Consider the following 27,173-nt stretch of genomic DNA (forward strand, 5'->3'; position numbering starts at 1 on the left):
CTTTAAACATTGAAAATCTGCCAAACTCATGGTTGATGGGTACAAGTTTTACACGTACTAATATTTATCTGAAAACTTGAATTTTGTCATTGGCCGAGAATACCATCAATTGTCCTTAATGTAACAAGCTCACTTTATTCATTTTGGAGAAAATATCTGCCAAATACCCAAGTCTGCAAAGCCATTGCTGGCCTGTTAGTTGTTCCTTCAAGTACAAATGGTGTTCCATGAAGAAAGTGACGAGTTGAACTTGCAGCTCAAGCAGCTGTACCAGGGCTTTTCCTTGAGGTAACCACTGTACTTGTATGTAGCACACGGTTTTTGCCCACATTTTCCAAACTGCAAGCTAAAGCACCCCTAAACCACCACAAGAACTCAGAGGAGCTCCACAAATATTTTCAAGTGTGACACAGCAACATCTGTTGAATATTGGGAAAAACTCAACATGCAACAGGAAAGGAGGGTGACATCCAAACTGACTCCAAGGTTTGAAAACTTGGTGCAGTGACCAACAGTGAAAGCCTTTTTTCTAAGGTTAGGAACAAGACAAGGATGCCCACTATTGCCATTTTTATTCAGCACAGTATTAGAAGTCCTAACCACAGAAATTAGGCAAGAAAAAGAAATAAAAGGTGTCCAAACTGGAAAGAAAGAGGTAAAACTATCACTCTTTGTATATAGAAAACCCCAAAGCCTCCACTAAAATAACTATTAGAACTGATAAATGAATTCAGAAAGTCACAAGATAAAAAATGAACATGGGAAATTGGTTGCATTTCTATAACCTAATAGTGAACTGTTAGAAATTAAGAAAACAATCCCATTTACAATTGCATCAAAAAGAATAAAATACCTGGGAATAAATGTAACCAGGAGGTGAAAGACCTGTACTCTGGAAATTATAAGACATTGATGAAAGTAACTGAAAATGACTCAAATAAGTGGAAAGATATACTGTGCTCATGGATTGGAAAAATTAATTTTGTTGAAATGTTCCTATACCCAAAGAAATCTATGGATTCAATGCACTCCCTGTCAAAATATCAATGGCATTTTTCACAGAATTAGAACAAATAATTCCAAAATTTGTTTGGAACCACCAAAGACCCCAAGTAACCAAAGTAATTTTGAGAAAGAACAAAGCTGGAGGTATCAGACCTCCAGATTTTAAACTATACTACAAATCTATAGTAATCAAAATAGTAAGGTGCTGGTGTGAAACTGACACATGGATCTAGGAAACAGAATAGAGAACCAGAAATAAACTCACACTCATATTGTCATTTAATCTATGACAAAGGAGGCAAGAATATACAATGGGGGAAAGACACTCTCTTCACTAAATGGTGCTGGGAAAACTGGACAGCTACATGCCAGAGAATGAAACTGGACCACTTTCTTACACCATACACAAGAATAAACTCAAAATGGATTAAAGGCTTAAATGTAAGACTGGAAACAGTAAAACTTCTAGAAGAAAACTATAGGCAGTAAACTGGTTGACATTGGTCTTACTGATTTTTTTTTGGATCTGTCTCCTCAGGCAAGGGCAGCAAAAGGAAAAATAAACACACAGGACTACATCAAACTGAAAGGTTTTTGCACAGTGAAGGTAGCCATCAACAAAACAAAAAGGCAGCCTGCTGATGAGAGAAGTTATTCACAAATGATGTATTTAGTAAGGCGATAACATCCAAAATATATAAAGAACTCCTAAAACTTAGTATCAAAAAAATAATCTGATTGAAAAATGGGCAGAGGACTCAAATAGACCTTTTTACAAAGAAAACATACTGGTCAACAGGCACTTGAAAAAGTCCTCACCATCACTATCATAAAGGAAATGCGAATTAAAACCACAGTGAGATGTCACTTCACACCAGTCAGAATGGCTAGGATCAAAAAAGCAAGAAATAATAAGTGTTGGTGAAGATGTAGAGAAAAAGGAGCCCTTGTTACTGTTGGTGGGAATGTAAATTAGTGCAGCTATGGAAGACAGTAACTTTCTCAAAAAACTAAAAAATAGAAGTATCTGGAGGGTGTTATGCTGAGTGAAATAAGTCAATCAGAGAAAGACATGTATCATATGACCTCACTGATATGAGGAATTCTTAATCTCAGGAACAAACTGAGGGTTGCTGGAGTGGTCGGGGGTGGGAGGGATGGGGTGGCTGGGTGATAGACATTGGGGAGGGTATGTGCTACGGTGAGTGCTGTGAATTGTGTAAGACTGTTGAATCACAGATCTGTACTTCTGAAACAAATAACGCAACATATTTTGAGAAAAAAAAAAAGAAAAAGAAGAAGATAGCAGGAGAGGAAGAATGAAGGGGAGTAAGTCAGAGGGGGAGACGAACCAGGAGAGATGATGGACTCTGAAAAACAAACTGAGGGTTCTAGAGGGGAGGGGGGTGGGGGGATGGGGTAGCCTGGTGATGGGTATTAAAGAGGGCACGTTCTGCGTGGAGCACTGGGTGTTATGAACAAACAATGAATCATGGAACACTACACCAAAACAAATTATGTAATATATGGTGATTAACATAACAATAAAAATAAAAAAAAATAGAAGTATCATACAATCCAGCAATTCCACTTTTATGCATTTATCTGAAAAAAAATGAAAACACTGAAAAGATTGCAGCATTATTTACAATAATCAAGATATGCAAACAAACTGTCCATTGATAGTTAAATGGATAAAGATGTATATATATACAATAGAATATTATTTAGCCATAAAAAGAATGGTATCTTTCCAGTTGTGATGGCATGGATGGACCTAGAGAGTGTTATGCTAAATGAAATGAGACAGAGAAAGACAAATATGATAGGATTTCACTTATATGTGGAATCTAAAAAAAAAAAGTTAAGGAAATACAGAAAACAACAGAAATAGACTCCTAGATACAGAGAACAAACTGGTGGTTGTCAGAGGGTGGGCAGGTGAGGGGGAATGAGCAAAGTAGATGAAGGGGATTGAGCAGTATAACCTTCTAGTTATAAAATACGTAAGACACAGGGATGTAATGTACAGCAAAGGGAACAGAGATGATAATATTGCAATCATTTTGTATGGTGACAGATGGTAACTAGACTTATGGTGAGCATGTGTAATGTATATAAATATCAGAGCACTATGTTGTATACCTGAAGCTCATGCAATTATTGGATGTCAATTATTCTTCAATGAAAAAAAAAAAAAAACAGTTGCCAGAAATTGTACAACAGGAGTTGAAAAGTGTTCGTCCTCGGCCCACAGATGTGTTTTGTTTGGCCAGCGGGTGTCTCTTTCTTTCACTTGCCTGTGTGTGGGTCCCTACCCTCCGATGTCCCAGGAACCTCCAGGGCCTGTTGCCTGGTCCTGGTGCTGCCTGAAGACAGCTGATGTTGTGACTCTTGGTAGCTGACTCTGTCCTTGCTTTTTCTCAGTCGCGTGTTCGCTCATGCCCCTGTCCTGGATTGAAATGTGTCCTCCCCAGATTCATGCATTGACATCCTAATCCTCCAGCATGACCATATTTGGGATGGGGCCTTAAAAGAGGTACTGAAAGTTAAACGAGGTCATCGGGTGGGGTCCTAATTCAGTAGAACTGGTGTCCTTCTAAGAAGAGGACGAGATACCAGGGCTGTGTGTGCACAGAGTAGAGGCCACATGAGGACATAGTGAGAAGCCAGCCGTCCACAAGGCAAGGGGGCCGGCCTCAGGGCAAGCCAGTCTCTAGAACTGTTCATTGGAGGCGACTGAGACACCTCCCCTACTCCTGAAACTGTGGGCAGCAATGCAGTAATCTCTTCCCCGAGCTTTGAGGGGGCCCAAATCCGGTGCTCTGGCCCCAAGGAACCCCTCAGAATTCTTCATGTTTCTCTCTTTTTCTGGGGCTCCAAAGAACCACCCTGATCCTGGAGCAAGCCGGGACACCTGGAAGTCCAAAAGACCTCAGGGCTTCTTACAAGAAACTTGATTTTTTTTTTTAAAAGGGCAACATTATTTTACTTTGAAACTTTGGCAACTTCTACCTGTGGAAGAGAAACCTGTGTTAGGCAGGAAGATAGTGACTTTCTAGGGAGGCACGGGCAAGTGAAGCAAAAGTTAGAGAAGCCAGACAACTAAGGCGTTCCAAGTGGGAAGGGCAGAGAGGGGTCAGCAGGGGAGGAGGATCCCTGGAGGAGAGGGAGAGAGGCGCACGGGAGGGCCTGCATGGCCTGCTTAGAGACCCTGTGCTTGGAGAACTTGGAGCTGATGGGAGGGGAATCTGGCAGGCCAGCCTATGTCTGCGCATGTGTGCCTGTGCCTAGGTGTGTGTGCGCATGGGCGTGTGTGCCTGTGTGTGCCTGCGCCTAGGTGTGTGTGCGCATGGGCGTGTGTGCCTGTGTGTGCCTGTGCCTAGGTGTGTGTGCGCCTGTGCCTATGTGTGCGCGCGCATGAGCGTGTGTGCCTGTGCCTATGTGTGCCTGTGCCTAGGTGTGTGTGCGCATGGGCATGTGTGCCTATGTGTGTATGCACATGAGCGTGTGTGCCTGTGCCTATGTGTGTGTGTGCATGAGCGTGTGTGCCTGTGCCTATGTGTGCCTGTGCCTAGGTGTGTGTGCGTATGGGCGTGTGTGCCTGTGTGTGCCTGTGCCTATGTGTGTGTGCGCCTGTGCCTATGTGTGCGCGCGCATGAGCGTGTGTGCCTGTGCCTATGTGTGCCTGTGCCTAGGTGTGCGCGCGCATGGGCGTGTGTGCCTATGTGTGTGTGCACATGAGCGTGTGTGCCTGTGCCTGTGTGTGCCTGTGCCTAGGTGTGTGTGCGCATGGGCGTGTGTGCCTATGTGTGTATGCACATGAGCGTGTGTGCCTGTGCCTATGTGTGTGTGTGCATGAGCGTGTGTGCCTGCGCCTATGTGTGTGTGTGCATGGGCGTGTGTGCCTGTGCCTATGTGTGTGTGCGCATGAGCATGTGTGCCTGTGTGTGCCTGTGACTATGTGCGTGTGCACATGAGCCTGTGTGCCTGTGCCTATGTGTGTGTGTGCATGAGCGTGTGTGCCTGTGCCTGTGTGTGTGTGTGCCTGTGCCTATGTGTGTGTGCGCATGGGCGTGTGTGCCTGTGCCTATGTGTGTGTGCCTATGGGTGTGTGTGCCTATGTGTGCACACACGTGTGCATGGGTGCACGTGCATATGTGTGTGCATGTCTACTGGGGAAAATGAAGACTCTAAGTCTTTTTGACTTTGCATAATGAGTGCAGTTGCCCTTTGGCATGCTCCCAGAGATTTCTTGAAGCTTTAATTTTACTCAAATTGTCTTTGCCTGTCAGCCTGGTGGTTGTTTTTTTTGTTTTTGAAATTCTTTTTTCGATTTTTTTTCCCCAATAGCACTGACTTTTATTCATTCATGTTAAGTCACCTGAAATTATATCTGTTGCATTTAAATGCTCATTAATGTAAATGGGTGAACAAATCTATTTAAGTGGATATTCAGTATCCCACATCATTAAGTCAGCCCAAATAAAATGTGTTTTGGTATTTCTCTGCTCCACCTAATGTCATGGGTGATGGCATCTTAACAGGTTATAATGTGTATGTATGCATGTGTATTCATGCACATGCACGTAAACACGTGCACAATTACATGTATGTTTGTAAACATCTATATATAAAGTTAAAATGTTTTTGGCTTATGGTGCAGTGTAAGTTTGCTAGGGCTGCCCTAGCAAAGCACCACAGACTGGGGCCTAAACCACAAACTCTACCTCCCGGTCCTGGAGGCCGGAAGTCTGAGATCAAGGTGCCAACAGGACTGGCTCTTTCTGCTGGTTTGCTGGCAATTTCGGTGATCCTTGGCTTATCTTTGCATGTCTTTCTCCCTGTTTGCATGTCTCTATGTGCAAATTTCCACTTTTCGTAAGGACAGTTCATCCTGGGCTCAGGGCCCACCCCACTCCAGACTAATTATATTGCAATAATCCTATTTCCAAACAAGGTCATATTCTGAAGTCCTGGGGGTTAGTTAGGACTTCAACATAAAGTTTTTGGGGGACGTAATTCCACCTACAGCACAAGCTCATCGATGTACCTAACAGCTGTTAAATAAGGATTTTCTGTACATCTAACGAAAATCGAATAGACCTCCAGTTAAATAATGAGCATTTCTTTTCCCTGTCTGGTTTGTCTTCTTCAAGGAAGCATTTTTCAGTTTCCTTAGCTGAGCAGTGTGAGGGAAGAAGGGACAGGACCCATGCGGGAAACATGCCTCAGTCACTCTGCGAGCTTGAGAAGTCTGCAGTTTCATGCTTTGTGGCCCTGGTTCTGAGCTTGGGGTTAAGACAACGTGAGCAGAAGCACATTTATTTATAGTGCAAATACTTATGTAGTCCCTTAGGAGCAGGGAGAGAAACCATTTCACTATATCCTGACTCATAAGAATGAAAATGGCATATGTTGATACTTTATTATTCTATTTATTATACAAATAACTAGCAAGACTATGACTATGTAAGAGGATATTGTCACAGTCCTGCATGCTATCTATTTCCCTCCTTGATTTATTCAGGCCTCTTAGAAGATAGATATAAATGCACCCCACCCTCCATCCATCCTTGTGAGTGCTCCTAAAGGCTTCTGCTTCCATCAGCCAGTCGGTGCGAAACATATTTCCGTAAAGATGTTTTTGGCATTACACGAAGCATCAAGTGTGCATTCTGGGCTAATGACAAATATGAGTGGAATATTTACTATTTAATTGTTATATGAGCCCTAGAAAATTTTACAAATCCTCATTTATTTGTTATACTCTATCTTACAGCATCCCAAACATCTTCAGTGCTTCATTGCACGAGAATCCACATACTCACTTGTGTGCATGTGCACATACACACACACACACACGATTTTCTTCAAGAGTCCACCAACCTCAATGGCCCATTCAAGTGATTTCGTGTAACAAGATGATGGGAATATGAGCCTCAGAAGGCCATGAAGGAAATCATTTACCAGGGTGTATCCCATATAGTGTTCTTTAAATTTCAAGCATTGGAAAGGTGAGGAGCTGTGAAAGAGGGCAAAACAAGTGGTCAGGACCAGTATGGACTTCATTATGTGTAAGATAAATTGGACTTTAATCAGGGCCTAGGGGCAAGGCCACCTATGACAAGCTCTATCAAGGTAAACATTCATCTCCTGGGGGAGCTTTTTAACTACAAGTTTTGAGGGTCCTGTGAGTGCTGGACAGTGGCTTGTGAACCTCTGATATTGGGAAAAAATATGAATCATGCCTCCTGGTACCACATCTTAAAAGCAAAGGCTTGGCTCTAGTTGGGAGGGACAGACAAGAGCCAGTGATGCGGGGTTGGCTGAGGCTCCCATCAGAGCCATGCAGACAGTGTGGGGACGGTCCGGGCTCCCAGCACTGAGGCTGGGAAGGAACATCTGACTTTAAGAAGTAGAGCAGAAAAAATCAATCTACTCTTCTGCATCATGTGTGACATTTTAATTACCTAGGCAGCTTATCAGGACATAATGAAGCAGCTGCTATGATTATGGAATTTTGTCCCAATTATTTACAAAGCTACACAGTCACTTAAATGTTGCTCTTGTCACATCTAGCATGTTAGGTTCTTGAGTTAGTGTTAAGCCTGATTTATTGTCCAACTCAGATAATTATTCCATTGTTTTTTTTTTTTTTTTTGAGCCAAAGGATGAAGATTTGACTGATTCTCTAAAAGTGTGATTCATTTTTATCTCAAGCATCTTCTCTTGTTATCGGTCATCTTCCCTCTTGTTCTGGGTTGTCTCGATGCTTCTCTGGTTTCATTCTGTCTTCTGAAAGTATCTTCAACCTCAGCTGCTCTATCAATATACTTACAGCAGGTATGGGGGTGCGGTATTCCCTAATGATCCCCAAGGGTAAGATGAAGCATTTACAGTAAAATGCTTTTTGTGGGTTCTTAGCAATATGTTGTTGTTTCAGATTTAAGGAGTGTCAACTATGTGCCAAGCAGTGACCTAAAAGTACTGATATTTTTCTAGTGGAAATTCTGGACCTAGATTCTGATTGCTGAGTAGAAAACAATTCTTTTAATGGTAAAATCTAAAACTATGGGGTGGTTGTATTGTTACATTACACCATAAAATCGGGTAAAAAAGAGATGTTGCTAAATTAATCTTTTTGATCGATTACTTACGTCTTCTTCAATAATCTGCCTTAAAATAAAAGTTGGATTATTGCTTTAGATTTAAATCATCATAGATTCCCCTCTGTATGTTTTTACAGTAAAGGGATTCTGGTATGAAAACAAAATCCACACATGATCTTCTTTAGGGAGTTGGATGTATTGTGTGTGTCCAAATCGCTGAATTTATAGGACACTGCACTTTGGAGAAAGTGGCTAAAAATAGCTTTAGGCAGAAATCACTTAATTCAATGAGCTCTAGGGCAGGGAATTTGGAGACCAGAACCAGTGATCCCAATTCAGAATGAAGCAGGAGTGGGCTGACGTGGGTAAGAGTTGTGCTGGGTTTCTAAGGCCACAATTAGGCTTCTGTTTTGCCTGGGACTCCCAAGACACAGAATGGCCTCCAGCAAAACCATGAAATGAAAGTTCTTCATCCCCCACACCAAAGTTACCCTTTCACCCAAAGGGGAACCAAGTTTATTTACAAACACATAGGAATAGGCAGTGTCACGTGCCCATTGCCTGAATTTTCATAATGTTCTTTTTGGTTAAAAAGACACGTGTGCTGGTTAAACATATATTTTTATTCAGAACACGGCAATACAGATGTAGGAAAAAATTCATATCAATTTGTGTAGTGCCGTTTGCTTAGGAAAATAGCCTGTATTCATGTCAGAGCTAAACACATTTAGTTTATTGTGAATCTTTCAGGAATTCTCGGAAGAGAGGTGAGCAAAGTAGAAGGCATTTTTGATTCTGGTGTCAGCTTGCTTGGTGTTACACGCAGATGGAGAGTCAGCTTTCTGTAGAGCAGACCAAATCCTTCACTCTGGGTCGACTCTGCCGGCCGGCCGAGGGCATCTTCACTCCTGTTTATGAACAATGGTGTCCATTTTTCTGTGGCGTCTTTTAAACCTACTTGAGTTTTGCTGTTAATGATCATTTAATACTGATTTCCTCAGTATAAAATTGGGGGGGCTTGGGTCATGATCCCAGGGTCCTGGGATCAAGTCCTACATCAGGCTCCTTGCTAAGCGGGGAGCCTGCTTCTGTCTCTGCCTGCTGATCCCCCTGCCTGTGCGTGCGCGCACTCTCTCTCTCCCGGCAAGTAAATAAATAAAATCTTTAAAAAAATAAAATTGAGGGTACAGTGGAGAAGATGAAGATCATAGCCTGTTTTTCCCCATATCTTCTGGGTCTGACCTTGAATTCTGATCCTTCCGCTCCCTCAGCCTATCCACAGATAGAATGTTGTATCGCAGTATGCTTGAATCGCTGCCGTGGATGAGTCACATTACTTTTGGTTTGAGCAGATCATGATTGTACATGTGAAGAGCATCCTGTGAGAGTGAATGGCATCTTGGCACTTAGTAGGGGCTCAGTATATAGGTTCAGAATGGATGAATAACAGTGAAGTCGTATAGGAGTGTGGCATGCCGATAAAGACAGAGATAATTGAACAGGATGGAACCAGTGTGCTGGGTCTGGAGGAAACCCTTACATTGTTTTGTGACCCCCTCAATGGCTAGAATGTAAGCCTTACATTTAAAATGGACATCACCTTTGGGGGTCCCCTGGCCTCATGCTATTGGGGACTTCTGCCCCTGGGGTATGGGTCTGACACACTATGGAAAATTTTGTGTCTTGAAAGACTTTATGGACTAGTCCTATATGATCTTTATAAAATAGGAAAAAAAAAAAAAAACAACTACATCCGCATGGGGGAAGTGATTGAATATAAACTGCCACAAGTTTTGAGCCCTTGGGCTTTGGAATCAGGTGGGGCTAGGTTCTAAACCCAGTTGGTGGATTGCTAGTTATGTTGTCTTGGGAAACTTGCTTAGTCTCTCTGAGCTTCAGATTCCTAATTCGAACAATAAGAACAATAATACCTAATTTTTAGGTTCCTTTAAGAGTAAAATGACTCTCTCTCTATATTCTTGTGTATCGTTCTATCTAGAAGAGAGCCTATAGTAACTACTGAACAAATATTAGTTATCATTCTTCTTCTTATTATTATAATCACTAATTTCTCCCCCTTGAGTGATTTCTTCCCCTTGAGTATTTAAAATGAGCATCAAAGACTCTGAGAAAGCCCATAGTGAAGAAATTGGTGACTTGCTTTAACCACTGGTTCCTTATATTATTTGATCAAAGATCTCACTTGTTCACATAGCACCTAGTTGCAGAGTTTCCGGGAAAGCACTTTGGGAAAAGCATCTGAGTGCAATGCTGCATATGGGTGTGCATATGGGTCTCCCAGGGATCTGGTTGGACCACAGACTATGATGCATTTGGGCCAGAGGGTGCTCAGGACTGTGTTTCTGAGAAGCTCCCATGTGATGCTGTTGTCGCTGGCTTGAGGGCCTCACTCAAAGGGGCAAGGTCGTAGAGCAGGGGGGTGTGGCAACTGTGTCTTTGCAGTTTCAATCTAAGTGTGTTTTTTAAAAATTTTTATTTATTTTAATTTAAATTCAGTTAGCCAATATACAGTATATCATTAATTTCAGTCGTGGTGTTCAATGATTTATCAGTTGCGTATAACACCCAGTGCTCATCCCATCTAAGTGTTTTTTTTTTTTTAGATGAAATAATCCCGTATCAGCAGTAGGGACAGAGTGTCCTCTCAGTTGTAGACACTGGGGAGTGTGTACAGAGGAGACATACACCCAGCGTCCTGTTCAGGTGAGGCATGGGTGATGTGACGGTCTTGCCCCTTCCACTACTCCCTGCTTCTCTTGGCATCACACAGGTAGATCATTACATAGTCAATGACTGAGTGAATGAATGAATGAATGAGTGAAGGGACTCTGAGTCTTATTTTTCATGGACATCTCATCAGATGCCACACCCAAGAGTTTGGGGGAAGCTAGATGATCATAATGGAAAGGCACAGACGAGAGTAGGATTCAGGTGACATATAAAAACATTGATTCTCCACAGATCTGTACTTCTGAAACAAATAACGCAACATATTTTAAAGAAAAAAGAAAAAGAAGAAGATAACAGTAGAGGAAGAATGAAGCGGAGTAAGTCAGAGGGGCAGACGAACCATGAGAGATGATGGACTCTGAAAAACAAACTGAGGGTTCTAGAGGGGAGGGGGGTAGGGGGATGGGTTAGCCTGGTGATGGGTATTAAAGAGGGCACGTTCTGCATGGAGCACTGGGTGTTATGCACAAACAATGAATCATGGAACACTACATCAAAAACTAATGATGTAATATATGGTGATTAACATAACAATAAAAAAATAAAAAAAAAAACAAAAAAACATTGATTCTATCATTTACCGATAGCACATTCTATTTTCTGTCAGTTAAAGGTCTTCACTAATATTCTTCTGATAAGAGGGCTGGCCATGGGAGACCATTCCTGCCTCTTATTTTGGAAACTTCTGGAGTCCCAGGAGCAGGTGGGACCATGAGAGTAATTTTGTGGCGAGGCCATGGGAGGTGCACAGATGGGTCCCCTTATTTCTTCACCCTCTCAAGTCCTCTGTGCGAGAGTGCCTTCTTGCTGGTAAGTCATCACAACTCCTGGAGGGCAGTAAACAATCAACTGGGAAGGTAGTGGAGTCGAGGTGTCCCACAGAATTGTCCCTCCGTATGCTGGTTCCTGTAGACAGCTTTGAGCCTCACCAGAAATAGTTGATGTTTGTAGTTCGAAACAAATAGCTTTGCCCTAATGTAAATTGATTTCCACGTTAATTGTATTAGTCTCTACCTCTAAAAAATTTTTTTAGTGTGGGATCATTCAGTTTATTTGGAAACTATGTTTTGAGACTTTATGAACAAGAGGACTAGCTGGTGTATTTTAAGAGGGTAAACAAAAGCACGGAGTTAATACAATATGCCATGGTATGGCCTTGTCTAGAATGAATATCTTTATGCAAAGGTGATGCTAATGAATATTGACTTATTTCTAGAAATGAATCTGAAGATGTTTTATATATTCTCTACTAAAATATAGCACAAGTTATAAAAAAAAAAAACCTGCCTTAAAACAAATTTTTTCCTTACCTCCCCAAACACTGCATGTTCATTGGATTATATACAGAATCAAATTTGACTTTTCCAATATTTTAAAGGTGGGTGTGAGAAGAAAGAGGGAAAGCAGTTTTGGCAGCTACTTTGGGATGTGACCCCAAACAGACGTCTGTGGAAAGCAATAGGTTCTTCAAAGTAGGAATTGTCAAAGTGTAATGATCATTTGCTCTCAACAGTTTCATGCTTGTGGACATAGGACAGACATTTTTAGGCAAGTGTAAGTGTGGTGAGTTAAAAATACCATCCACGTCCATGCGTGCTGTCCATTGCTCTGGCCTGAATTACAATTGCAGCTGTTTTTGGCAATTTATTGTGTGTGTTTCATGTGACTCACCGTGCTGGAGGCTGGAAGTCTGAGGTCAAGGTGTCTAGGAACTTTATTTTACCCTAATTACCTCTTTCAAGGCTGTATCTACAAATGTAGTTACAGCCTAAGGTTCTAAGGGTCAGGACTTCAATATATACATTTTGGGAGGACACAAATCAGTCCATGACACTGCACCTGTCTGGCTTTCCATTGCCTGAAGTGTTAAGACAGAAGAAAGGGCTGTTGCTATGAAGGAGCAGTTGGAGTGGTGGAACTGCATCTTGTTGCTTTGGACTCTCGCTGTCAAATTCAGAGCAGTCATCTCGGGGGAGAGTCCTCTCTCTCAAGGTCATCGTCTAAAGACGGACATCTGAAATTCATTCTGTACTTTAAGGTGACATGGTCGCTCCTTCTTTGGGATCATGGACATAATCCCTTGACTTTTTGGTTGTGATTTCCTCCCCTGGTGGAACTCCTTAAAGGGCCACCTGGTGCTAGAAATAGTTTACCCAGCTTGCTGTTCAATCTGAGCTCCTAGCCCCTGTCATCCATCTCAGGCTGCCTTGGACATAACCATTCGGTAGTGATTGATTACCACCAACTCCCTCCTTTTTGTTACCCCTGGGAAGCTGGTTCCATAGCAAAGAGCAAATGCATAGGAAAACCAGATTGTTATAAACTCAAGGCATGCTTTAGATTCCTGCTTCTGCGCCCAGCCCCCGCACTCTTCTCTGCTCCTTAATCTCCCTTTAAAGAGAGAAAAAGAAATTGGCTGTGCATCTCTCCTTTCAGCCTGCAATATTAACATGTGAAGATAGAAACCAGTGTTTCATTTTTTGCAAGGCTAAAGAACATTTTCTGAGCTCAGTCTTTCTAAGTAAGGGAAGCCATCTATCTAAAAGATTACAAAATAGAATACTCTGTTCGTTGGTGTCTTTTTCCTCCAAGCAGCCCAAGTGGTGGCAGGGAAAGATAAATCACTTGCCTGTGCACAGAGAGTTGGTAGCAAATTTGGTGATTTGATCTCCTCCCATTTTGCTGTTTCTTCAGCTCTATTGGGTTAATGTGGACATTTGGTATAAATAATGCATGATACAAATTTAAACTGAGGCCTCTGACTTTTTACATAAGAAATGCAGATGGATGACAGAAGAGGCTTGGAAGTCTTCCCAGTCTGATCCTGTGGCAAATTAGACAGTATTCCACAATCATTCAATGAATGGGTCCACATTGGACCTGAGGTGGGTAGCAAGTGGCAGCTGTAGTCAGAACGTGCTGAGGTCATTCTTGTAATGCGCCCCCCCCCATTACTCAGGAGGCATCACAACATTGGGGTAGAGAATAGGTCCCTGACTTCAAATCTTGACTGTATTGCTGAAGAGCTAGATGACCTTGGGCAAGTTACTGAGTCTCTCTGGGCTTCAGGACCCCATCTACAAAAGGAGGTTAATTACAGTAATAACACTCCCCTATAGGGATGCTGTGATTATCGAGTGAGTATATGAAATACTTAGAACAGTACCTGGCACATAGTTAGAAATACATAAATATTGGCCACTCTCACAACTGTAAGCATAATGCCTCACCTTGATGCCCAGACTTTCTGGAACATTCTAGTGTTCATATAGATAGTGTGTGACAAGTCCTCCAAGAAAGGATGATTCCTATCAATGTTTCCCTGACTTGTGAGGATCACCTTTTGGGATTTTATACCCTACAACTAATGAATCTTTGTCATCAACTTACTTCACTGAGTCTGGGCACGTAGAGGACTGGCATCTTTATCCCTTGTCTGGATGAATGTGGCTGGGAAGACTTTTAGAAACACATTAGAAGAATGCAGCCAGAGCTCAGTTCCAACTCTGTGTGTACACACATATGCTTGTTAAATATCATTAACACTCAGAGTAATTAAACTGGAGATGAGATCCCAGGTAAGATGGGAGTCTGGGTCACAGAACATCCTGCCCCAAACTTTTTTTTTTAAAAGATTTCATTTATTTATTTGACAGAGAGAGACACAGCGGGAGAGGGAACACAAGCAGGGGGAGTGGGAGAGGGAGAAGCAGGCTTCCCGCTGAGCAGGGAGCCTGATGCGAGGCTCCATCCCCGGACCCTGGGATCATGACCTGAGCCAAAGGCAGACGCTTAATGACTGAGCCACTCAGGTGTCCTGTCCTGACCCAAATTTTAACGCATTAAGTAAAGCACAGCAAGGTGAATGTGTGCAGAAGCTGACAATGGGGCAGGAGGTGACAGTCTGACCTTCAAGAATTGGGTCCTCTCTAGGTAATGGGAGGCAGGGAAACTCAGGAAGTAACTCCTGACCCCAGCCTTCACCCTGTGAGCAGTAGGGCCAAGGAAGGAGAATAGACAAAGTTTTCTGAAAAACCTCAAGAGCATACACATCTCCACCTGATTTGGAGAGAAGCAGACTGATGGTAAAATCCAGTCAACCAAGCTAGCCTCCAAAATAATTCAGGAATGGAGGAGCAGTGGCAAAAGGAGTGCTGTTGAGTTTTTAAGGCTACACGCCGCAGAGTTGTAGTTAGAGAATTTCAATGTTATTAAACATGAAAATGTGGGCTAATGTGTATTACACTGGGGATAAGGAAGAATGAGGAAAGGTAGGGAAGTGGGAGCAGACGGACACTGCTTGCAGCCACCAAACAAGGTAGTGAACGTTTAGTATTATAACCACTAGAAGGACTAACACTACATATAAAACTAAATTACCAAAAGGAAGATGCACATGAGAAAGCACCATCCGTCCACAGACAGAAAAAATAATAGTGATGATGACTGTCACAGGGATTGAGGGCTTATGACCCCCGCTCTGTGCTCATGGCTTTAAATCATTCCCTCCCCCAAAGATTCTGATGTAACAGCTTCTGCGCACGTTAATACTTTATAGATGAGAACAGTAGGGGAAAGAGAGCTTTAGGAACTTGCCCTTGAGTCGAAGCACAGCCCGTAAGTGAAAGAGTTGGGATTTGAACCAGCATCTAGTCCTTTGGGGAGAAGGCAGGGGAGTTTTGTAAAAGAAGAATGAGGTGGGTATTCCGGGGCTGGTGCCTGTTATTCAGCTTGTCTTAGATGCAGAGGCAGTTGAATAGAAGGGAAACAAGTCTGGAAGTAGGTCCAGTTATGTGTGGGGCTTACTATACGACAAATGTGGCTCAAATCAGGGAGGGAAAGATGATTCTTCAGTGAATAAAACTGTTATTATTTAGGATAAAAAATAAAGCTGAATCTATACCTCAATTCTTATACCCAAATCAGTTATAAATGAAATAAACATTTATATATGAATGTGAACCAAAAAGGTGCTAGAAAAATATGTTTGAATTAAAAAAATAATCGTGGAATGGGAAGAACCTTTCTGGGCGTGACAAAACACCCAAAGACTGCCTACAATGAAGTAAATGCTATAAAATCCATATACACATGGAATTCTGGGAAAATATTTGTAATGATAAAAAAGAGATAAAGAACTAACTTTCTTCTAAGGAATGCTTAAAATGAATAAGGTAATTATGATTAACCCAATAGAAAAATGAGCAAAGATATGAATGGGCAGATAACCCCAAATGAAATCTGAACGTCCAGTAAAGACATGAAAATGGACTAACTCTCATGGTTAAAGAATTGCAAATTAAGTCAACACCATGCCATCGTTTATTTACCAGATGGGTAAAAATGGAAATTTGCCATTGCATTAACATGGATATGGAGACAGGCCCTGCAGTGGAAAATGGAAGCACACAACATGCTCTCTGCCTGGAATAACCTGTGATCTTCTCACACAAGAGACGTGTACAACATATTCATGTAGCAATATTGGTCACAATAAAAACGAGAAGCAACAATATGATAAACTAAAATATACTACCATTAAAATTAATGGAATGACCCTTCTGGGAGAGGCGTCGACGAGCTGAGGTTTGACCTGTTAAAAGAATCCTGATACATTACTACAGTGGCCACTGCTCAGCTCTCTCACTCTATCAGAATTCACAAAGCATCTAAGGAAACCATTTTTCCATCCCAAATCACTAATGAGCATGAGTCATTGATAATGGTGAAGAAACTTTTTGCTACTTCTATCTCGCGTATGACATATCTAAGAGGCCTGTTTCCAGAGAGCTCTTATGGAGAACGCCATTTGGATGACCTCAGTTTAAAAATCCTTCGAGAAGATAGAAAATGTCCTGGGTCACTGCATATTATCAAATGGATCCAAGGTTGTTTTGATGCTTTGGAAAAGAGATACCTTTATACAAATCCCAAGGAACCAGAGAAAGTGACTGAAATATACCAGTTCAAATTCAAATACACAAAAGAAGGAGCCACTATGGATTTTGAAAGCAGTAGTACAAGCTTCGAAAGTGGCACAAACAGTGAAGATATTAAATAAGCCAGTATTCTACTGATCCATAAATTATATATACTGATGCAGAACCTTGGACCCCTTCCTAATGATGTTATACTTACTGTGAAACTCCACTACTATGATGTGGTGACTCCACATGATTACCAACCCCCTGGTTTTAAAAGAAGGGGTAAACTGACACACTTCCTGCTGTTCGAGGGGGAGCCTGTAAACCTGCAAGTGGGATTGGTCTCCACTGGCTTTCATAGCATGAAAGTAAAAGTCACAACTGAAGCCACCAGAGTATCTGATTTGGAGAACAATCTCTTTCAGGAGAACAGCACTACTGAGATTGCTCATCAGGGTCTAGACTTCGATGAAGAAGAAGAGGAATGCAACAATCATGTAAGGCACAACTTTATTGAGCCTCCATTGCTTCAGTTAAACACAGCTAACATTTTTAATTCCCTCATAGGTTATATCACAGTAATAGTTCAATGGAATATGTCAGGTATAAAAACTAAAACAAAATTAGCCTCTGACCTCAGGGAGTCTTTATTGTAAAAAAAGTACTGTACTGTAAAAAAAGGGAATATACTTTGAAATTGTCCATGACTACATGAAAAAAAAAAAAGACTTTCCAATATACTTCTTTTAGAAAAAGTACCCATACACTTAGAAAATTTAGGATTTTCTTTTTTTCATTTATAGGTAACATTTTTAGGATTTAAAAAATATTCTAGGTATTCATTCTCACTGGAAGTATAAATCAGTTCTTGATTACTGGGATAATTGAGCGGAGGGAGGTTGGGGGAGAAAAAAGTTATAGAGAAACTCAAGTCAGAGTGAAAACAAAGATAGTCAACTGTTGGTTATGTAGAGAGAGACAAGCTTTGGGGCTAGGTTCCTGGGGAAAGCCAGGGGGCTGGGGCGTTTGGAGCCACTGGAGCCAAATGGGTAGGGCTCTGAGCCCTTTACTTTCCTACTTCCTCCAGTAGAGACTTGGAGTTGAGTACTTGCTAGGGCCCCACTGTCCTAGGTAAATCTACACCCTGTCATCTGGGTAACAAAGTTTACTGTATGTTAATATTGTATTGAAAGGGTTCTGAGTTAGACATAAAAATTTTTCAGACTGCTTAATGGGAGGTGATGCTATAAAATCTTTTCAGGAGCTATTTTCAAATTAGGATGCTAATTTATTTGCTTGAGATAATTTGAGTCCTACTTAAAGAGATGACTGTTGTAAATAACTTTTGAAGGTTCTTTCTGGCTCTTTAAATCTGTGTTATATTTAATATATTGAAAAGAGGTCTTAATATAAATAATATAACCAAACAAACAGGATTTTTTTCCATCTTTAGTATTTTCACAATGTCACACATGCTAATGGCTTTAGAGTTTGATGCAACTTTCTTCTGATTCTGTTCCAGAAAGATATAGTCAACATAGGCTGGTTTTAAAAAAAAGGTTAAGAAAAGAAAAAAAATTAATGGAATGAGGTAGACCTATGTGCACTGATATAAAACAGTAGATTATCAAGTGACAAAAATGTGAGGTACTGTTATAATAACATGCATATTTTAATTTTATTTGTGTATTTCAAAAGTACATACGTATTATGTACTTTTAACATACATATATACTTCTGATCTGGAAGAATTCATAGGAAAATATTACCCATGGTTTTCTCCTTTATACTTGAGGTGGGGAGTTTGTAAAGGTAAATTTTTGCTCTTAATTTATACCTTTCCATACTTCAAAAAATGTTTTACTTATGGGCATTAAAAAGGTAAATCATCACTTTCAAAAACATGAATGAATACATTTTAATGGCTGCTAGTAACAGGTTTTGAGTTCATCCATGCGTGTTGAGGGCGATACTGACCCTGGGATAGCTTCCGGGGAGTATGTCCCAGTGTTGATAAGGGAAGGTAGTATGTGTCCCATCGAGGCTCTGCCTCTATTTGGTCTGTCCAGAATTCTCTCCAGCTGTGCTTCTGTGATCCTGCAAAGTCTAAAGTTCAAAACCACCTCCTACAGCCAAAGACAAGGGCTCAGGAAATTTCTTTTCACTGAAATTTGCTAATTCTAGTGAATGATGGGTCCAGATTTTTGTTGAACTTTTTCCTCTGTTTAATTATGGAAACATTATTCCTTTAATGTGATCTCTGAGAGGAGTCAACCCTGCATTCAAAATGGAAACCCTTGCACAACCTGATATCACATACCCATAGTTGGTTGGAGTTTCCTTTCGAATGTTTTCTCGAGTCTTCTTTTCAAATAATTATGGCCCCTGTGTTGTGTGAGGATCCTCCAGACTCTTGTGCACCAGTGGTCTCTGCTAGCTTTCCTCTTCCAGCTCATTTGAAAACATTCCAAAGTAATTGCAATCACCCACTTTTGGCTTGTGAATCCCAGAGCAACCCCAAAGTGCTTTTATAAGCCCCATTTCCTCTTGAAAAACTTACTGTGAAATAGTCCCTACAAGTATTATCACTCTCAATTTAAAGATGAGTTGGTAATTCGTAGAATCATAGTTTATTATTACATGAGGTAGCAAGACTGGCAGACACAAAAATTTCTAGTTTGAGTGTAGATGTAGCTGTGATTAATTAATTAAAATTTAATTCTTACCTGTAATGGCTAATTCACCATAGGATGCTGCCATACTAAATTTTCTCTGCTCTCTAGTTTCTCCTAATAATTATTTTTAGTTTATAGGTAAGATGTATAATAAATGACATACATATAATTTGGAAGTAGGTGGCTCAGAAAATCCTATGGTCAATTTAAGTCATGAAAACCATTTCCCCTTTATGGGTTTTACATGCTTGCTTGAGAGGTTGCTTTTTGGTTTCTAAAGCCTCATCCCAATGTCACGGTGCAAGTTGATGTCCCTTGGCTCATGGTGGCAAACACATGAATGTTGGAAGTCAGGGCAATGTTGGTTTAAAGCTGGATTCTGCTTCTTGGAAGCTGTGTGACTTGTCTTGCTCAGACTCTGCTTCCTAATATAGAAGCATGGACCTGATGCTTGTCCACATCTGCTGTTTGTTGTCATAATCTAAGAGATGGTGTATATGAAGTTCAGAGCACATAATAACACTTACTAAAGGTGAGATCCCTGCCTCCTGGGAAGGAAGACACACCTACGGGTTTGACATGCTCATTTGTGTCTTTGTTGCTCCTCCCTTCCCCACAGACATGGGGGTGCATGTAAATCTTAGTCATCTCTTTGGAAAGAGCTCACTCAGCCTATCACTCATCATACACTGGCCACATGGGCATTTCTCTGTCCCCGGATTGTGCCCTGGGAGTTTTGCTTCACAGCCTACTCACTGCCATCCCTCTGCCAGGGAGGCTCTTCTTCTGGGTCACTCAAGTCTGGTAGGGAGGCTCTTCTTCTGAGTCATTTAAGTACTGGTTTAGGAGACCTTCACTGACTTAGATTCTGAAGTCCCTGCCCATCCGCTCACCTATTTTATTTTCCCCATAGCATTTTGTTGTCTGAAATGGTTCTTTCTTTTTTTTTTTTTTTAAGATTTTATTTATTTATTTGACAGAGACACAGCGAGAGCAGGAACACAAGCAGGGGGATTGGGAGAGGGAGAAGCAGGCTTCCCGTCGAGCAGGGAGCCCGATGTGGGACTCGATCCCAGGACCCTGGGATCATGACCTGAGCCGAAGGCAGACACTTAACGACTGAGCCACCCAGGCGCCCTGAAATGGTTATTTCTTGATTTAATTTTCATGTGATTTGCCTTCTTCCCCTCCTGGCGTGGAATGATAGATCCACCAGGGCAGGGATTTTGTCTCTGTCATTCCCTTTTGCGATCTAGAACAGTGCCTGCACTTGGTTCCTATGCAATAGGAATTTAATGAGACTGTTTACAAATAATGTGGTAGCACCGAAGGGGGCAGACTTCCTGGAGAGAACCTTGAACATTACCTATTGAAAGTGATAAACTTTTTGACCTCAATTTCTTTTCCTCAGAATTTGTTCCATGGACACAGTTGAGGATGTCCTGGAAAAGCTGACTCTAAATGTGTCTGTCATCACTCACGTAGGCTCCATTATGACATCCTGATATCCAGCCTGGCATCTCTCCATTCCCTTTTTTTCATACTTAAGCCAAGAATATTTTCTTCCCCTTTACAACATGTTTTTATCAAAATGACCTTGGTTAAAAAGTTAAAGTCTGGTGTACTGGAAACCATCGGTTTGCTGTCCCATGTCCCCTGGGCCCTTCTAGAGAGGACTGTGCACTCCAGCTTTGTCCCATTCATTGTCATGATCTGCATATTGAACTTCTTTTCCTACCTTACTTTTTTTTTTTACTTTATCGTATCCAGACTTTCTCCTGTCTTTCTTTGTGTAATGAATTTTTCTTTTCTTTTTTTCTCTGCTTGTTTAGGATTTATGTTTTCTATTTCTATGTGTTTATTCATTTAATTTATTTTTTAATTTTATTTTTTTGATTCAATTAATTGACATATAGTGTATCATTAGTTTCAGAGGCAGAGTTCAGTGATTCATCACTTACATATAACACCCAGTGTTCATTACATCATGTGCCCTTCTTAATACCCATCACCCAGTTACCCCATCCCCCAAACCCCTCCCCTCCAGCAACCCTTAAAAGTTTGTTTCCTAGAGTTAAGAGACGAAGCTACTGTCCTCCATGAAACATAGCCCAGTCTGCTTGTTTTTGAAGGAGCATTCTCATCATATTAACCCCCTGCAGAAAGCATGCTAGTTGCCCATAGAACAAAGAATAGGACCCTTGCCTTGGTCTCCAAGGTTCTAAGTTGCTCTCTCCGCCTCATCTGAAATCATGCTCTGTCTTGATTTCAGTACTCTTTTGGCTTCCTCTGGCCTCTCAGGGATCTGCACACATCCCATTCTCTCTGTCTGTAGGGCCTTCTCCCTCAGGCCCTCTCAGCCCCTGACCCTCTCCTCTAACCCCCAAATAGATAAAATTGCCATTGTAAATAGCCTCCTAGCATCATAGACCCTTTGCGGCACTTATCAGAAGTGTAATTTTGCTTCTGTTTCAGTGGTCATTTGGTCAAATCTGTCTCACCCACGTAAGTGCTGTAAGGATAGTAATTATATCTGACTTTGCTTACCAGCTTCTTCCCTAGTCTCTGTTGAGTGAACAGACGCTGAAGGAACAGTAGGTCAGCTGATAGCAAGCAGTGAGGGACTTTGGATGGTATATCTCAGCCTGTTTTTCGAAGCTATTTAGGAGATCCAAGTTGAACTCATTGAGTGATCATGACAAGGTGTCAACTAAACCGAATCTGAGACTCGTCGGAGAAACAAGCGAGACTAAGTAATGATCCATGTGGCTTAGGTGTAAAGATGCTTTATTTATGCCTAAGGTTCTTAATATAGTGTCGCATATCTTCCTGGCTCTGTGGGGTACTCTGTTGGTTCATTATCATGCACTGGCACAAGACTGACTCATGTCGACAGCGGTATGCAATTCATGGGTCTTCACTCTGGTTCCCACCATTAACCTCAGGGAGGTTCTGGGAGGAGCTGCTTTCATCTGTGTGTCTCTTATTTCACTGCCTGCTGGGAAGTATGCTTGTTCTTCCTCTTCATCGCTTTGGTGCTCTTTGCCTTCGTATTTTATATTAGACTTGCAGAAAGAAAAGATGGGTCTCACGGCAAAGCTGACTATCCTTACAGGAGGTGGTGGAAAAACCACAGGTGACTGAAGGAGCTCTGGGATCTCTCTCGTGTGTTCTGGACAGTGTCTCTGCTGGTGTTTTCCCTCAGTTGCCCATGATGGGGGCGCTCAAACCAGTTTCAGCTTCCCCTAGGACCAGTGGCTTCCTTCCTACTGGGGGTGCACCTGGACTCAGCTCCTAGATAATGCTGGAAACCCACACTGCCTGTGGCCCAGTAGGCCTGACTTTTCCTTTGCTCACAAGATTGCAGTCGCTCTTGCCTTGTCAGGGAGAACAGCATAGCGGAGGGGAGGACCCCTGAAAGTCACAGACACACCGCATGGCCATCACAGTGTCCTGGCCCTGTGTGACTTGCTGTGGGGTTGGAGCAAAGATCAGGGGACCCGTGCCTTCTCTTGCTGACCCTGGCTTGTAGGTACTTTGCTCAGTTGTCTTAGCTGGGTGAAATGAGTTGAAAAGTGTCCCCCCAAATTCATGTTCACCTGGAACCTCAGGTTGTGACTTTACTTGAAAATAAGGTCTCCAGATTGAGTGACGATTTAGAAAGGAAATCATGTTGGATCTTGGGTGGCCTCTAAATTCAGTAACAGGTGTCATTAGAAGAGAAAGTAGGGGGGCATTTAGACGGAGACACAGGGAGAAGGCCATGAGAAGGTGGGGGCAGCTATTGGACTGACACATCTATAAGCCAGGGTGTACCAAGGATTGCAGACAGAACCAGAAGCGAGGAAAGGCATGGGATGATTCCTTCCTCAGAGCTTCCAGAGACCCAGCTCCACCTACACCTCAGTTTCAGACTTCTGGCCTCCACAAGTATGAGATAATAAATTCCAGGTATTTTAAGCCACTCCGTTTGTGGGGATTTGTTACAGCTGCCGCAGGGACCTGATACTGTTGGTTTCCAAGAAGCAGAAACTGAGAAGGGGTTTCTTGTGCAGGTCGTTGAAGGATTGTTGAGGAAGGGCAGCACAAGGAGCAGGTGTGTCCGGGGTGCGGTTCCAGCTGGACCCAGCCTGACCTCCTGGGGGGCCCCCGAGTGCAAAGTGTCCGCTACATTTGTTTGGCAGTGGCAGGGGGGCCAAACTCTTGAAGCCCAGGTCAGCCTGGTATGGACCATGGGCTGCCAGGGAGGAGTGGGGGCGTCCCCAGGGGGTGCTGGTTCTCATGTGGTGGAGACACTTTTCTGGGGTGAGGGGCATCTGGGTGAAGGTGAGGAGCTAGTAGCTGCTAACTCAGCTGGAAGATGGGTGCCCTGGCTCCATGCCTGGTTACCACAGCTTTGACCATGCCAATAATTGCTTCTTTATCTAAATCCTGTTGTGTGATAAGTGGCAACCGCTTTGCGTGGCAGGAGACACCCCCAAGGGGTACCATGTTGCACAGCACACAAGATGCCTACCGTTCTTCCTGTTGTCCGCAGCCTGAGGGGGGACGTCACCTTCACTTGCTGCAGAGAGGTACCAGGTGCCAGGGGTGTGGCAACAGAGACACTGGGATGGATGGGGCTCTTTCAGTGGGAGGGTTAGGGCACCTCTGAAAACTGCGTGAGCTCCCTGGGGAGCCGGGAGCAGCTGAAGGTGTAGGACGGGGTCTGAGACACCTTTAGCACAAAGGAGAGACAGAGGCTGTGATCACAGAATTGCTTTTTCATCTTTTACTCACAAAACATTTAGTAACAAAAACTTGGAATCAAATTTGCTGTTGACACAGCAGGACATTGTATATCAACCCTTATTATGAAAAATCTGTATCAATTCCTGTCCATCTTATTTTGCTGTTATCTGTACGTGTAGCAAAAATGACTATTTTTCATGGTCTCTTTCCTATGAACAGGGTCACAGTTTACAAAATAATAAAGAACACTCACATAAAGATGACATCCTAAACTCCAGTCTACCGATTTTCTCCCCCTCTCCACTGTGTGTAACATGTGCATTTTGCCTGGACATAAAACATGCGTGTAAAATTAAATTACCTGACTATTATAGGTGGTATTCCCCGTGTACCCACTTGGAATGCCTTTCCAAATCAAAAACAGTTCTTGAGACAGTAACAGAAGCATCACAAATCAGACAGATGGTTTTCAGAGTTTTGCCTCCAGTAATTGAGAGTAAACAATGTATTGTTCAGGGTTCCCTATGATATCTTCATACCTCCTTTTGCTTGTGCTTGATTTATTGAGGTGAAGTTTAGGTGGAAACAAGCCATGCGCCGAGGGACAGAGAAGGCAGACTGATCAGGTTCTGGTGTTCGTTTCCATTGACTGTGCAAGTGTGCCATGCAGAGATGGGGTCAAGTGTTTGCCCTGTCTCACCTGGTGCAGGTGCCAAGAGATAGCTTGCTCACAGTCTTAGGCAGTGGCACACATGATACACATTTTCAAGAAGTTCTGCTTTCAAAACTCTGCATTTAAGAAAAGCTCCAAAAGGCACAGTGCTCTTTGAGATGACCTTCATGCTTTTCCATTCCCTGTACTACCCGCCTGCATCTGGTTCCCTCCATCTCAGCAGCCTGAACATGACTGAAGCCCTTGGAGGACATCCAGCCCAGTGCCCGCTCAAAGAGGACACCTGGGGAATGAGCTGTGTGGTCCTTGTACTGAAGGCTCATTTCCTTATGCAGCCTGTTTGTCCCTCCTGCACTCAGCACACCTAGCCAGCCCCTTTCCTACTGCATGGAGCCTAAACCTCTCTGTCTAGCCCCATTTACCACTGATGCTCTGCAGCGCCCAGCAGGTGCATCTGAGGCTGGACTGCCCGGGAGCATATGTCAGGTTCATGCCCATGCCCACTCTCAAGCTGCCTTATGCCCCTCGACACTTTCCAACCCACCCCCTTGCCTTCCATGGTTGCTTTTTTTCTTTCTAGATGTTCTAAATCTTTCTGTGGGTTTCCGGAAGAAATGACTCCCTAGATCCTCATGTGCTCCTCAACTTGGCAACTTTTGTCCTCTTATTTTTCACACTCTCCTTATGCCCTCAACATGTTTTTGCTTTTGCTTAGGAACTGCTAAAAGGTTTTCTTCTTGGGCTATAAATATCTCAAGGTTGGAAGCTCTGTTCCTCCTCATACCAGCTGTATGGTTCCGGCAGCTTCCCTGTTTTGTGCCTCCATTTTCTCGTCTGGAAAGTGGGGATGGTGATAACATCTGTCTTCCATAGGGTTGCCGTGGGTTTGTGCATCTAAAGAGGTTTAGAGCAGTGTCTGGCCAATTGTAGGTGGTGAATGCCGACTTTCTTCCTCCTCTGAGACAGTGCAGAGGCCTGCATGACCTTGGGTGGCCACACCAGTGATTCGGATGGTATTACACTATAATTTCACGGAGAAAACTCAAGGACTACTTATGGGCAAGTCTCTACGTTGGTACACAACCACCCCCCTTTTCCTGGGCCCCAGACCTCGGGGGGCACGGATGCTTGCAGGTGAGTCCACCAGCTACCACGGCGCGGAGTTGTGAGCCCCAATGTGCTGCCCTGCACTGTGACCCACATGTGCCAATAGAGGAAAAAATGTTGAAAAGTGTTCAGAAATGATTCCAAGTTTGGTTTTCACGTCAATAAATGTGAGGAGAAACAAAAAATTGAGGGAAAAGACTCTTAAAAAATGTGAAAGGCGACTTCTTGTATACCAGGACAATGAAGACCAGTTATGTAATACCTCTTTTTATTTTTAGGAGGATGTAATTTAGAGGATGTTCCTTGGTTTGACTTGGGGAAGAGCTCAGGGTTCTCTGGAACTGAACACAAGATGGCCTGAGTGTGCTTGAATGGGAGCTGGCCTAGGATTTGGGGCTCTTTGCGGGGTCTTGCTATGATGACATCAGTGCTGGTAATGCTCACCCTGTGCTGGGGTGGGTGTTGCGGGGGACTCACTTCCTTTGCTCAGTGGATGCAACACAACAGGCCAGTCTCAGTACCCAAGTCTCTTTGAGTTTCCCAAGAGGAAAATAGGGTCTGAACATCAAAGGTGCTACTCCATCTTTTCTAGAAGACTGCTCAGAAAATCTAAACTATTAAGAATATTTATGGGGGTGCCTGCGTTGCTCAGTCAGTTAAATGTCTGCCTTCAGCTCAGGTTATGATCTCAGGGTCCTGGGATCGAGTCCCGAGTTGGGCTCCCTGCTCAGCAGGGAGTCTGCTTCTCCCTCTGCCTCTCCCCCACCCTGGCTTGCACGCTCTCTCTCTCTCTCGCTCACTCTCTCTCTCGTAAATAAAATCTTAAAGAAAAGAATATTTATGTGGCAACAAGCAGTTTATCACAGAAGTATAAATGTCACTCTGTTTCTGGAACGTTCCTGGGGAGGGGAGGGATCTGGCACCATAGGGCCACTTAGAGCCTTGGAGGAGACTGCAGAGGATGCGTCAGGACCCTCAAGAGTCTAAGATGTCAACTCCAGTGAGTTAATAATATGAGGAAACTTCTCCCAGCTGCCCTCTACAGATGGGTCTAATTTTTTAGCCCCCAAACTACTTCACCCTGACCTTGAAGGAGGTCTCTAACTTCCATACTTAATATCAACCCCTCTGATAACCTCCATTTGGAGAAACTTCAGCCACACCCCACAAAGCTCCCCCCTTCCCTTCCAAAGGA

General features: G+C 42.8%; 1 pseudogene; it reads left to right on the forward strand.

The window, feature by feature from the left end:
• The first annotated feature begins 217 nt into the window (after window positions 1-217).
• Window positions 218-27,173, forward strand: part of LOC114226419 (HORMA domain-containing protein 2 pseudogene) — a 36,168-nt pseudogene continuing 9,212 nt past the window's right edge.

Source organism: Eumetopias jubatus, unplaced genomic scaffold, assembly GCF_037043125.1.
Source record: "Eumetopias jubatus isolate StellerSeaLion01/CBP00866 unplaced genomic scaffold, mEumJub1_p1.0 scaffold_1, whole genome shotgun sequence".
In the NCBI taxonomy this organism is placed as follows: Eukaryota; Metazoa; Chordata; class Mammalia; order Carnivora; family Otariidae; genus Eumetopias; species Eumetopias jubatus.